Below are 15,760 nucleotides of genomic sequence, written 5' to 3'. Positions count from 1 at the left end.
CGTCTATTTTCTTAAAATCATTTTTAAAGGACTTACAACACGAACGAGCGTTACACAGAACCAAAAGACTTGCAAGAAATCTATTGCAACACAAGGAGTCAAGGACCAATGGAGGCTTGCTCAACAATGCCACCAACAGTTTGTTAGGACTCCAGGCAGCAAACAAGGGAGGAAAACGGTGGTGGAACCCTAGCTAGAAAAGATGGAGGCTATGATGGAGTCGACCTAAAGTTAAGTAGAGTTGATCTTGTTTTAGTTTAACTCTAAACGATGTGTTTTGAGTTATCAAACGGTCCATTTTGATTATCTTGTAAACGGTGCGTTGAGTATGAATAAAATGTTGTTGAGTGTAACCTGCTTAAAACTGCGTTTCATATAAATAAAATGCTTCGTTAGATCATTGACCAAAGAAGGGAAATATAGAAGAGGGAACGAAGGAAGGAAGGGAATCATTAGCAGAATTCTTATAGTCACAGACCCTTGTGGAGGACGAATTGCCTCGAACAATCCATATTTTCATCTATAACATTGTGACATTACTTTCCCTATTTCTGTTCTTATTCTTTCTTTCATACAATTACTGTCTTGTTAAGGTTCCAACCCAGGTGAAGCAGAGGGTAGCTAACAAGTGGTAAATAGAGCCTAAATCCTGATGGCAGAAGGCACACTCTCCAAATAGCAATAGGACGCTTTCCAACAACAAGTTGATTCCTATGAGAAAGGCATGCAAAACATTAACAAGAGGTTAGATTAGTTTACAAATATGATTAGAACAATAATGGCACACCAAAATAACAATGTTAATAGAGAAATCTAGGTGGGATTAGAGGGGGAAACAATGCCTCACAGAGGTGGTTTTACAAGGGGGATTTGTTTAGACTTCCCTTACTTTGAGGGAGATAATCCATCGGGCAGGATTTTTAAGGCAACACAATATTTCAAATTTCACCAAACACCTCTTGTACAAAGATTATTAATTGCTTCTTACCACATGGAGGGAGAAGTTTTGGTGTTGTACCAAGATATCATGGAAACTGGCCAGTTCACAAGCTGAGAGGCTTTTGTGAGAGCCTTATTGTTACGGTTTGGCCCTATGGTCTATGATGATATGATGAAAGCACTCACACAACTTAAACAATCATATTCTGTGACAGTTTACAAGGCTTAATTTGAGGCATTGTTTAATCACCTAAGCGGGTTATTAGATAATCACAAACTAAGTTTTTTTCTAAGTAGGTTGAAAGATGAAATCTATTTACCAGTCTGTATGTGAAATCCATTAATCTTGGAGTTACATTTGGTTTAGTGAAGATACAAGAATAGTACTTAGCTACAACAAGGAAGTCTTCCTTTAAATCTGTGTTAGACAAGGGATTTTTTCCTCCTAGACAAATTTCTAACACTTGAAATCAAGGGGTGAAGGGAGCAGTAGGCGGGCAAAGTATTTACCTCTTAATAGAAGGATGTCATCTACTACTATGGATGACAAACGTCGTAGAGGGTTTTGTTACCACTGCGATGATAAATGGAACCCAACACACATATGCAAAACTCCAAAAATATCTCTTATAGTCCCAGGAGGAATCTAAGGATGTTGGAGAAAATGTTGATAGTGGAGGGGAAGGGAAAATAGAATAGCCATAACTAGTTATAATGGAGCAACCTGAACTGAAAATTTCACTCAATGCAATAGCAGGGACACCAAGCTTCCACACGATGAGGCTCATTGGTAGAATACATGGAGCACATGTTGTAGTTTTGGTGGACTTAGAGAGTAGACATAACTTTATCGACCTATGGACTGCACAAATGACATGACTGGAAGTGGAAGAATCTAAGGTCATCTCAATAGAAATAGCCAATGGAGACGTGATATGCATAGAAGGGTAGTGTAACAATGTGGCCATCACTCTCTAAGGTAACCATTTTAAACCATCTTTTTACTTACTTAAGCTGGGTGGATGTGATGTGGTTTTGGGGGTAGGTTGGTTACAAATCTCGAGACCTATTATGTGGGATTTTTTAAAATTATTTATGGAGTTTGGTTGTAATATCCGCTCATTCTTTCTTCTTCTTTAAGTATGAGCCTCGATTTATGTGTCGAGCTTCAGTTTATGTGTTGAGTTTCGATCTACATACTGAGCTTCGGTCAATGTGTTGAGTCTCATTTTACATGTCGAGTTTCAGTCTATCTGATGAGTCTCGATCTACGTGTTGAACCTTATCCTAAGTACCGTACCTCAATGGCGTATTCTGAAAGTTATCCAGCGGATTTCAAAGTAAGATAGATATTTTAATGCTTACGAATATTTTAAATATTATGAAAATATCTATAGAAGATATTTTCAGTATTATTAGATAAGCTTGTTTTTAATGTAACACAATTATAATATTTTATTGAGCTCTGAAAATATTATAATTGTGGATAATTACTTAAATTAAATATTTTAGTTGTTTTAAAATATTAAGAGGTTTAACTTTATATTGAAAACTCTTATTTAATTTAAATAGTTTTATCCTCTTTGAGGAATTAATGATACTTTATCATTTTAAATAATGATGAAGAAATATTATTTTATAAACTTTAGTTTGTAAAATAATATTCTATCTTAATTCCTCTCTGTGTTTTATTTAAGTGTTTTATTTTAATAAAACACTTACGTGTTTTCAAATAAGTGTTTAAACTCATCATTAGATCATTTTGAGGATCCTGAAGCGTAGAACTGGGATTAAATACCTAGGCCCTCTCTTTTCTTCCTCACTTTTTCTCTTTTTCCTTTTCTTCTTTCTCTCTCTTCTCTTTCCTCCCATGCACATCCAGCCGTCTTGTGTTTCCTCCACCATACGTGAGCTTCAAGCCTTCCAGCCGGTGCCACCTCCAGCCACCGTGCCCCACCTCCCACACCGGCATGATTCTCTCCCACCGGCAAGCTCTACTGCACCAGTGGTGAGCTACACCGGCCACCTCTTCTCTCTCTTTCTTCCTCCAAGCAAATGGGTTTTACACCCATTTTCTCCTCCTTGAGCCACCATACACGGCCAAAACGGCCATCAAGCACCACCAATGGATTCACCACATCATGGGCTTCCTCCCCATGTCCTTCTTTCTCCCTAACTCTCTCTCTTTCTCCGATGGGTCTTCACTCACACACATTCGGTTGCACCATTGTACACGGCCACCCATAGTGTTTAACCACCACCACCTTGTTCCCCTCATTACCATGACCTTCTCCAACAAATTTCATGTCCAAAGGAACTATGTACAGCTCTCACTCTCCCTCACTCTCCAAGGCACGAACTAGCTTCAAGTGGCCGATCCGCCGCCGTGAGCCACCGTATGGCCACCACCTCGCCACCACAACTCCACCACATCTTCCTCTACCTTTTCCTAGCTTTTCATGAAGTTCTATGGCCTTCATCCACCTCAAGCAAACTCCTAGCATTTCGGATTTACTGTTCAAGGCGTGATGCCGCCGTGCTCCGCCACCTTTGACCACCACAAGGCCACCTTGAGCCTTTCCAAGACACGCCTAGCTATTCTCTAGCCCAAATAGCCACTTTACGTGGTGGACAGTCACCGTATGCGGTGTTACTGCCACGTACGATTCTCCGACGCTTGATCGTGACGAGTAGCGAGCAATGCATGGGTTATCCTATCGATGGTATAACCCTCAATCTTTAGTTATTTATGTTTATAGTAGTTGATTGGTTGGATTATAGACTGTGTAGTTAGTATTTGTAGAGTTCGCTGCGTAGTTGTGAAGTGATGTGTAGTTGTGAAGTGTTGGGCTTGATTTGTAGTATTGTGGACTGTGATGTGAAGTGGGCGTGAGATGGATGCCGTAGTTGTGATACGACGTGAAGTGTGAAGAGAGTACGCGTGAAGCGTACTCTGTGTACTACAGCGAGGCGCCATGTGACATGTGCTGTAGTGATGTGTGGTGTAGAAGGAAGGGAGTACCCGTGGAGCGTACTCTGTGTTGTATGGCGATGCACCGTGTGGTGCGTATCGTGATAACAAGTGTTGAAGCGGAAGGAGTACGCGTCATGGTCACGCGTACTCCATGTCACGTAACGATGCACTGTGAGGCGTGTATCATAGTGATGTTTGTCATAGTGTAGATGAAAGAGAGTTCACATGAGTGTACTGTATACTATATCGTGATACACTGAATTGCATGTCATGAAGGGTTGGATGTCGTAGCAGAGAAGTGTGGAGTGTATGGTGCTGCCTCGGGAAACTGTGTAACAGTGTCCCGAAGCAATAGTGATGTGGCTGTAGTCCAAGGTAACAGGTGTTGCCTTGAGGCTAACTTGTGGCTGAAAGTAAGTGTGAAGCAGTAAAAAGGTATCAGAGAGACTACAGCGGAAGCACGATGGACATTGTGCTATTATTAGGGAATATTTCTCGAGCTGCATAGTGACAGGGTTGCATTTCTGGATGCAGTCTTCTTGTCAAGTGGCGGGAACTGTGTAACAGTATCCCGAAGCATTGGTGATGTGGCCTGTAGTCCAGGGTGATAGGTGTCACCTTGTGGTTGATTATGGCTAATAGTATAAGGAAGTGGTGGAAAAGTATCAAAGAGTGCAGTGGAAGCATGATGGGCATCGTGATGTGAATCGGGATTAGTCTCGAATTACATGATGTGGCAGAGGTGCATTTGTGGATGCAGTCCTCTCCTATCAAGTGTTGGGATGAACTTGTATAGGACCGAGAAGTAGGAAGAGTCCTATCAACCGGGTCTGAGCAAGTTCGTATTGGAGTATTGAGCTTGTTTATACAAGTGGGCATTCATTGGAATTATAAGTTGCTCTTAGGTGATAAAAGGGGGTGAGATACAGGTGTCTCTGATGAGACACGTGTGCTGGATAGGTTTACCATATATAATGGGTAGTCTATCTTGATCATGGTTACATGGTATTTTAGCCCCAGAGTTGGCTTAAATTCATGTAGCCTGACTGGATAGGAATGAAGATTTCATATGGGCTAGGATACGTGAAGGTAGTAATGGGTAAGTTGTCTAAGGTTGGGACGCATGACTCTGTTGGTCGGAATCATGTGTTAGATTGTGGAATAGAAGAACGAGACGGAGGTCTTAGTGTCTTAACCCTAAGGTGAATCACGAAGGTTCACTTTAATGAATAAGACTATAAAGGTTTTAGCATAGTAAATGGCATGTAAGAGCCCGAGGATGGACGAAAAGTGTTCCAAATGAAGCATAGTTCTATTTTTAGAATAGTTATTTATGCATTAGATAGATGATAATGTAAGGTTATGTGTATGCATATAGGTTGCCATTTAACACACACATGAATGGACTGCAAGGATTGAGTATGGCATGAAGTCCAGGTGAGTATGGCATGAAGTCCTTCTAGAGTTTACCTTAAACAAATGAAGAAGAAGATGAAGGCTTTTCTTGAAAAGGAAAACGAAACGTAAGTTTTCAAGTATAAGTATGTAGCAGCCTTCCTTGATAGCCCCTTTTTATGCACCCAAAGTATGTACGGGTATGCATGTGAATGGATGTTATAAGTAGTACGTATTGTATGTATGTTCACAAAAAAAAAAATGAAATGAAGCTTTAAAAGACGTAAGAACTGTTAAGGACTGCAAGGACCGAAAAAGAAAGAAAACTATCTTTTCTAAAATAAAATAACTCTTTCTAAAACAACTTTTATGAAAAAGGAAGAAAATCGTTTTTTCTTAAAGAAACTTCTCTTAAAGCATCTTTTACAAAAAGAAAGCAAATCATGTTTTAAACAACGTCTAGAAAGTGTTTAAATGTCCCTGTGAAAGTGAGGCTTCGGCCCTATGTTAAAATGTCCCTATGAAAGACGATGTTTTAAATGATGCCATGAAAGACGACTTTTTCTAAAATGACTTTAATGAAAATTATTTCTCTTAATATGACTTTTATGAAAGAAACGTAAGAACTATAAGAATTGAAATGAAAGAATGGACTGTAAAGGAAAGAAAAGGACTGTAAAGGAATGAATGGACTAAATGTATGATGTATGAAAATACGTAAGGGCCACATGGACTGAAATGGAAATGGTACCAAAGGAATGGACTGAACGGGGCATATTGCAATCCTGGGTAAGTAGAATTGGTAGTGCATCCAGTGCTACACCCTGACTGAATGGATTCCCAACCCTTGGCCACGGGCGGAATCAGGTCCAAAAGATTGCTAACCTCAGCACACGAGGTGTAACAGTGTGTTACATGGCCAATGAAAGTGAAAAGAATGAATGGATGCATGTATGTATGTATGGACTGAATGAATGCATATGTTTTAAAGAAAAACCCCACCTCGCAATGTTTTCAAACGAAAAGAAAGACATGCATACTAAGTACGATATGTATGTATGGAATGATAATTGCATGACTGAAAAATTATGTTATTATATTTTAACTGTATGAAGTAATGCTTACGAGTCATTGATTTATTTTAGTTTTTATGTGTGCCCTCCCAGGCACAAGATGAGCATGATAGGTCAAGAGGCACAGTCGAAAGGGAAGAGCACGAAGGCCTAGGCAAGATGTTTTATATTGGAAACTTTAATTATGAAATGTAATGTTTTTCCGCTAAAATCTTTAATTAAGAAAAATGAATTTTATTTATGACATGGAGTCTTTTGTATTCTGGCATAAATGGAAAAGAAATTTCAAAGGAATCGTAATGAAAAGGACCCACCATAAGGACGGGTGTTACATTGGTGTTGAAGGAAAGAGAATTGTTTTGAAGGGTATCTAATTGAGGACTCACTGTTGAGGGTTGTAGTAAATTAGTGGTTACATCTATGAGCCGTGGGCAGGGACTATTTTTGCAACTAATGGACAAAGATTTTACTAAAAACCCTCCAAGTATACAGGTTGAAATTGAGACCTTACTCACAACCTTTAAGAATGATTTTGACACACTTCATGATCACCATATTGTTTTAAAAGAGGGCCCTCAACCAATTTCTACTTGACTATATCGCCACACCTACTATCCAAAAACTAAAATTGAGATGATAGTTGCTGAGTTGTTACAATCTAGAGTAATTCGTCCTAGTTCCAACCCATTTTCCTCCCAGGTTCTATGGTTAGAAAGGGGGATGGTTTATGTGTGGACTACCGGGCCCTAAACAAGGAAATGATGAAGGATACATTTCCTATACCTGTGATTGATGAATTGCTTGACGAGTTGTTTGGGTCAATAGTGTTTTCTATGCTATACTTGAGGTCCGGTTATCACCAAATTCGAGTGGTTCCTGAAGATGTAGCAAAAACAACTTTTAGGACACACGATGGGCACTATGAGTTCCTTGTGATGCCCTTTGGGCTCACCAACGCCCCTTCCACCTTCCAAAGGCTGATGAACAAGGTCTTTCTACCATTTTTTAGGAAGTTTGTATTAGTGTTCTTTGATGACATTTTAGTTTACAACAAGTACTAGACAAAGCACTTACTTCACTTAGAGAAGGTGTTGACAATTTTATAGAGCACAAGTTGTATGTGAAACTCTCTAAGTGTAAGTTTGGTGTTTATCAAATTGATTATTTGGGGCATGTGAATATAGTTGATAGGGTTAAGGCAGATTTCTCTAAAGTTGCTGCTATGTTGGATTAGCCCAAACCTAAGATGTGATGTCTTTGAGGGATTTTCTCAGGTTAACGGGGTATTATCGCAAGTCTATACACCATTATTGCACCATTGTAGCCCCCCTCACGTAGTTGCCTAGAAAATATTTTTTAAGTGGATTGAAGATGCAGAAAGGGCATTTAATGACCTCGAAAGGTTGTGACATAGGCAACCGTACTTAGACTCCTAGATTTTTCTCAACCTTTCACTGTGGAATGTTATACAAGTGGAAGAGGTGTAGGGGTTCTCCTAATATAGTCCAACCAACCCATTACTTATATGAGCAAGGCATTTAAAGGGAGGGCCATACTATTATTGACATAGAAAAAATGATTATTTGACTTAGTAATAGCATTTCAAAAGTGGAGACCGTATCTTTTGGGACGATCTTTGATTATTAAAATGGACCAACGAGCCCTCAAATTTCTGTTAGAATAGCGAGTGGGCACTGTGGCCCAACAAAAGTGTTTGAGCAAACTCATAGGGTATAATTTCATTATTACTTATAAAAGGAGTAAAGAAAATAAGGTGGCGAATGCCCTATCTAGAAAGTTGGAGGAGGAAATGTCACTGGAAGCATTGTTGGCTATGATCTCTTTCCCTACTCCAAATTGGGTGGAAGAGTTAAGGCCAATCATGGGCAATCAGTTGAGGCCTAGCAGCTCATTTCCAATTTATCTAGCAGTTCAAATCAGTTTAAAGGGTACCAACTTTAGCAAGTTTTGATTCTAGATAAACAGAGAATATTCATTGTACACGAGTCATCCTTGAAGTCCAAATTACTACATTACATCCATACGGATCCAATGGCAGGTCACTTAGGATATTTGATGATTTACCAAAGGGAAAAAAGGGATTTTATTTGAAAAACGTGTGAAGTATGAAACCATACCTCCAACAAGCTATTGCAACCCCTACCCATTCCTCAGTAGGTTTAGGTTGACCTCTCTACGAATTTCATAGAGGGATTGCCTAAATCTCAATGGTTTGATGTTATTATGGTAGTGGTGGACTGTTTTACTAAGTATGGTCATTTTATTCCTCTCTGACATCCCTATATAACTTTTACAGTAGAAGAATAGCTTATGAATCACATCTTCAAATTACATGGACTACCTAAGTTCATTGTTTTAGATAGAGACCTTATTTTCGTAAGCTCTTTTTGGAAGGTACTCTTCACTCTACAAGGAGCTACCCTCCAATTTAGTTCAGCTTATCACCCACAAAGTGATGGCCAAATTGAGGCTCTCAACAAGTGCTTAGAGAACTATCTCAGATGCTATACAAGCAATAAACCTAGCAAGTGGTCTCCATGGCTAGCCCTAGCGGAATGGTAGTATAATTCATTGTACCAAATAGCCACAAAGATAACTCCTTTCTAGGTAGACTATGGCTACCCCCCACCACTGTTATGCTCCTATGTGCCAGGAACCACATCCAACAACGATGTGGACCAACTACTAAGAACTAGACAACAGATCTTAACTCTACTAAGGGAAAATTTACATGTTGCATAGAATTAAATGAAAACTTATGCTGATAAAAGAAGAACAGAATGGAAATTTTAGATAAAGAACTAGGTGTGCCTCAAGTTAAAGCCATACCGACAGAAATCCCTAATGAACCATAGGAAGTTGAAATTGTCTTCACACTTTTACATGCCTCTCAAAGTGTTACATAAAGTGGGTAGGATCTCATACCGCTTGGATCTTCTCACAACAGCCAAACTCCACCCTACATTCCATATGTCATGCCTCAAGAGAAAGATTGGGTTGCAAATCCAATCCATAGCTTTGTTGTCGATACCCATGGGGAGATTTTTCCAAAATCATAGGCTGTGATGGATAGCTATATGAGATGCCAGGGAGACAAGGCTCTGATCAAGGAGTTGATTAAATGGACAAGAGTCATCGATGATGACAACAGTTGGGAATCCCTTTGGAGGTTGTAGCAACTTTTCCCACACCTTGTGGACAAGGTTCTTTAAGGATGGGGTTTGTTAGGACTCCAGGTGACAAAGGAGGAAGACAACAATGGAACCCTAGCTGGAAGAGATGTAGGCTATGGTAGAATCGAACTAAAGTGAAGAAGAGTTTATCTTGTTTTAGTTTAACTCTAAAATGTATGTTTTAAGTTATCAAATGGTGCGTTTTGATTATCTTGTAAACGATGTGTCGAGTATGAATAAAATGCTGTTGATTGTAACCTGCTTAAAATGTTACATTTCATTTATATTAAATGCTATGTTAGATCATTGACCAAAGTGAAGTAGAGGGTAGCTAACACAATTTCGACTCTTTGTCCAAAGTAAGACTCACCCATTAGGACTAGGAGCTCCTCACGCAAGTCAAGGAAAATGGTCACATATAATGATACACACTATTCATTATAGAATTCACTACAGTAATAATTATTTGATGGAAATGGTGGCCGAATAGATAAGACCCAATTCAGAGACCTACACGGTCATGTTTTAAGCATTGACCAAGTAGCTTGACGAGGCCAAGGAGTTTATGTAACATATGAAGTTAACAAGAATGGAATTAGAAAGTTAAATATATTGTATTTCAGAAGTCAATCACTTTACAAATGAAATACCTACCTTTGTATCCTAAGGAATGAGTGGGAAATTAATTTTAAACTATAATTCTAATAACTCTAATACGTCCTCCTTGAAGGTGGAGCATGAATGCTAATGATGCCTAGCTTGGGGAGTAAGGCAAAATACAAAGGGTGTGCAAGTGGTCTTGTAAAACAATCAGCAAGCTAATGTTGTGAGGAAACATGAACTGGATGAATGACGCCAGCTTGAATTTTGTCATGAACAAAGTGGCAATCGATCTCTATATGCTTGGTATGTTCATGAAAAATAGGATTGGAGGCAATGTGAATAGCAGCTTTATTATCATAATAAGATGCAGCAACATCAGGATGGGGAACTTGCAAGTCATGAAGTAGGGAAAATAGCCAAATCAATTCTCAAATAGTGGTGGCCATTGCCCTATACTTCGCCTCAGCTGAATATCTTGAAACTATTGGTTGCTTTTTCGATTTCCATGATATAAGAGAACTACCAAAGAATATGTAAAACCCAGCAATGGATCTCCTTGTGTTACTGCACCCAACCCAATCTAAATCAGTAAATGCAGTCAAATGGAAAGGTGAAGTAGAAGGAAAGTATGAGCCAACACACTCTATTGTCATCTTTAGCACCAAAGCTTGGGTGCAATGACATGTAAACTTCTTCCAACAAATCTCCATGTCAAAAGGCATTATTGACATCTAATTGAATTAGATGCTAGTCTTTAATAGTTGCTATAGCTAAAAGACACTTAATAGTAAGCATCTTAACAACTGTACAAAAATTCTCAAAATAATCAATACCTTCCTACTGCATAAATCTCTTAACAACCAATCGTGTCTATACCTTTCAAGTGTCCATCAGGTCGAAGCTTCACTTTATAGACCCATTTGCATCCAATTGTATTTTTTCTAGGTGGAAGAGTGGTGAAGGTCCATGTATTATTTTCTAAGGCTGCAATCTCCTCAACTATAGCAGTTTTCTAGTGAGGAAACTTAACAACTTGATGATAAAATTGAGACTCAAAGGTGGTGAAAGTAGCTAAGAAAAAAGTTGTATTTAGGAGACAGACAAGAATATGAAAGTGAATGACTTATAGAATATTGCTTACTTGATAGAAGATTAAAAAAAAAAATCAATTAGAGATGAAGTAGGGCAAGCATTAGAAGATGCCAAATGGTAATGATAGTTTTGCAAGTAACCAGGTGGCCTGTGTACTCTAGAAGATCAACTACATGAAATGTGATCAGAAATAGAAGGATGTGCTGTTGTGATAATAGAAGGATCAGTTTCTAAATTCTGAGAAAAGGGAGATGAGTGTTGGATAGTTTTTGAATATTCAGAAATGGGTTGAGGAAGAACAATAGGAGAATGAATTTGGAATTGATCAATGTTATGAGACATTGATTGAAATGGAAATGTGTTCATGGAAAAGAATATCATAGGAAACAAAGGTTGAATGAGTATCGAGATCATAAAGTTTGCATCATATAATGGCAAGAAGATATCCAAGAAAAATGCATTGATGAGCCCTTAGTGCAAATTTGGATCAGTTTTGGGCTAAAGTGGATGCATAACAAATGGAGCCAAAGACTTTTGGATGATCATATGAGGGTGGTCTTTTAAAGAGAAGTTCATAGGGGATTTTATTGGATAGTAGAGGAGATGGAATTATGTTGATCAAATACACAACAATAAGAACGCAATTAGTCCAGAATATCAAGGGAAAGTTAGATTGAAAAAGAAGAGCATGAGCAACATTAAAAATGTGCTAATGCTTCCTTTCTACAGCAAAGTTTTGTTGAGGAGTAGCTACACATGAAAGTTGATGGTTAATTCATTTTGTAGAGAAGAATTTGTCAATAGCAAACTCACCACCACTGTCAGTACGAATGGTTTGATTTTGGATCCAAACTGAGTTTCAACCATAGTAGTAAAGTGTTGTAATAAAACCTGAGCATCAGATTTGGACTTTAATAAGTAAATCCAAGTGTTGTGAGAATAATCTTCTGGTGTGGTCAAAAAATACTGAAAGCCATCTATGGATTGAGGGTGAAATGGCCCCCAAATGTCACATTGTATGAACTCGAAAGGAAATTATGAATTACTTTGACTATTTGAAATGGTAGTCTTTTGTGTTTAGCAAGAGGACAAACATCACAATGTGCGGAATTATTGTTAGAAATGTGATATACAAGATGAGGTAAAAGTTTCATTCTACAGAATTATGGGTGACCCAACCTTTTGTGTCAAACGGCAACATTATTATGACTAGAAGTGTTGAAAATCGAAGCAAAGAAAGGAGACACATCTTTAGAGCTAACATGTTATTCTGATTGTAGCATCAAGTATAGTCCTTCTTTAGCATTACCCTTCCTAATCATCCTCTAATGGATGAGGCCCTAAATAAAGCAAGCATCATGAAGAAAACTTAAGCAACAAGGCGAACAATTGAGTAGTTTGCTGACAAATAAAATGTTGAAAGTGAAAGAAGGAACATATAACACTTTATGTAAAATAAAAGAGGGTGATAGATAAACGAAACCTATATGAGTGATTGATGCAAAGGAATTATGAAAAGATTTTTGGATCGATATCTAGGTGGATTTCCATGAATCTTGAAGCATTTTTCAACAATATGTCCTAGTATAGCACAGTGGGAGCAAATAGGCCTTTCTCTTCAAGCAGAATTCTTGTTTGCAGTTTGAGACTAGCAAGAGGAATTAGAAGATAGGGTAGCAGATTGAATAGCAGAAACCAAGACAGAGCCTATCTCACAATGTTGTTCTTCTTGAAGAACAAGGGAAAATACCTTGTTAATTGGAAGAAGTGGTTCAAGAAGAAGGAACTGTCCTTGAATGTGAGAGTATGAGTCATTTAGCCCCATTAGAAAACGCATTACATACTCTTGTTGTTGTAGATCTAGCAATGAATGTAGGCCTCCACAAGAACAAATAGGCAAAGGTTTGTAATTCATAAATTCGTCCTATAGACCTTTCATTTGAATGAAGTAAGCACTGATTGAGAGATCTTCTTGTGTGAGAGAAACAATAGCCTTATGCAATTGGAAAATGTGAAATCCATTACCTTGAGAAAAACATTCTTTAAAATTAGACCAAATCATCTCCATGGTAGAATCAACATAGATGACACTGACTACAATTTCTTTAGAAAGATAATTGAGAATCCATGATAGAACCATATTGTTGCATTTGGTCCAAGAAAAAAAATAGAGGAGATGTATTTGATGGCAGTGAAATAGATCCATCCACAAATCCGACCTTGTTCTTAACAGTCAAGGCCATGAGCATGGATCTCTGCCAAGTGTGATAGTTATCACTATTAAGGACTTGAGTGACAAGTAGGATGCCTGGACTATCTCCATGAAGAATAAAGTATGGGTTGGAAGCATCCTCAGGAGGTGTAGGAGAAGGATTAGTAGAAAGAGAGGATGAAGAAACCATTCTAGTGTGCAGGAAAAATTTCAATCGATACTATAACAAGAATGAAATTGGAAAGTCGAATATGTTGTATTTATGAAGTTAGTCACTTTACAAACGAAATACACCTGCCTTTTATATACAAAGAAATGTGCAGGAAATTAATTTTAAACTATACCTCTAATAACTCTTAATAGAAGAAGAAGTTTCACACAAGGAGAAGGCTTTAAGCCAATTTATCTGTTATAGATGTTCTTAACAAGCAAGGACATGTTTTCAGACGTGTTGCTCGTCTTTTTTAACCTTTTTGGTTTACGCAACAAGTAGGCCCCACATGAATCGAGCTCCTAAAAGACCTCTTTCTCTATCCCCTACAAAACACAATTTCGTCTGTCATCTACCATGTCTTGAGGATGTAAAAAGTTCATGTCCCACGTGCATTAGCTAGATTACTTGAATCGAACTACATTTTTTTGCTGCCATGACACCATGTCTTCTGTTCAGACTTGTTGCAAAAAAAAAAAAATGAGTGCGGATGTAAGCCCACCAAGGGCACTAACAAGATTTATCATGGCTGACGCTTGCTACTGGCTACAAATGCAACATTAGATAAAATCCACAAATTGTGCAGAGTTAGAAGGACCTTCCAATAGGCACTTGATGACAGTTTCTCTGTTACAATAAACATTGAGAGAGGCATTCAGAATGGGGAATCCATTCACCAAATGCTGAAACATTAGTTACAACAAAATAATTGTCACATTTTAAAGACGGATATAACAATGCAGAACACAACAGAATCTCTATGATTGGGAAATACCATCAGTACAAAGAGATTCAAGATAGATAATAGTTCAAAGGCTACGTTAATAGAAAATCAAAGACACCATTAACATTTGCAGCATCTTGAGGTTCTGCTTGGCCACTGAGAATTCTTAGATGAGAATTTTAAGTTTTAAGATTAAATGTTAAAATATTATATTTTAATATTATTATTATTTTGGAATTTGAAAAAGTATGGAAAAAGTTCAATTATTTATTCTATTTTGTATGAGGATGTGAGAAAGTTGTAATGATGAGATGAGAATTTTATATTTGAGATGAGAATTTTATGTGGCCAAACAGTACCTCAATCTCATGGACCAATTGACGGCTGTGTTGAAACATTCCAAAGCAAGTTCAAGCAGCAGCAGCCGCCGCCTTACACCAACTTGGGGAGATGAAACCTCATGTGGTGGACTGCGGCACAACTAATAGCTTTTCTTGTTTGCGCATTCTGATACCTTGTGCCCAAACCGTCCACAATTAACACATGAACCTCCAAAGTCTCTGTAACGTAAATTTAGATATCTGATGACTTTTATGCAGATCTAAACTATGACTGTTAACATAAATACAAAAATCTCACCAACAGAAACAGACCCCTGAAAGAGGTTTTATGGGGTTTTGCAGTAAAATAAAAAAAATCAATGGTTAACTCCACTCTTGTAGACTATGTCACTCGTTTAAGGAATGGGGCTTCAACTACGTCACCTTTATTTCTTAAGGGATGAAAATGCAGGCACTTGTGCTACTGGCTCAGTTACATGGAGGAGGTGAATGTGCAAGAGTGACTTGCATGCTCATTATGTAAAGAACATAGATATTCTATTTTTGTGTCTTCAGTTTAGTCCATAAAACAGATGTGCTAAACAGCCCTTCTGATTTTGCAACCCTTTTATTTGTCAGTGTTTTCTTTTTATTGGCACCGGGTGTCTAGGAACAATGTCCCTCGACTAATCCTGGGCGCACAGGCCCTCGGCAATGAGTTTTCCGCAAGTGCACCTCGGGTAATTCAAGAAGAAAATCTCCAAGTCTGATGGCTCCTAGAGATTGTTTGCACCCAAGGGAATTTGAACCTTAGACTTGGGGGGAGCATACCCCCAAGCTGGCCTTTACCACTTGAGCCAAGCCTTAGGGGTTTATTTGTCATATGTTCCTACCTAGTATCATTTACTACATAAGGGAATTGCCAATAAATTCCTTTGTAACACTTCCAATGCCAACTGACACGAGTTACAGAATTAAGGATATGTTCTTTTAGGAATTCACAAAACATCAAGAAATTTTAAA

The sequence above is a fragment of the Carya illinoinensis genome, chromosome 2 (assembly GCF_018687715.1).
Source record: "Carya illinoinensis cultivar Pawnee chromosome 2, C.illinoinensisPawnee_v1, whole genome shotgun sequence".
Lineage (NCBI taxonomy): Eukaryota > Viridiplantae > Streptophyta > Magnoliopsida > Fagales > Juglandaceae > Carya > Carya illinoinensis.
Note: the sequence above shows the minus strand (reverse complement) of the source record.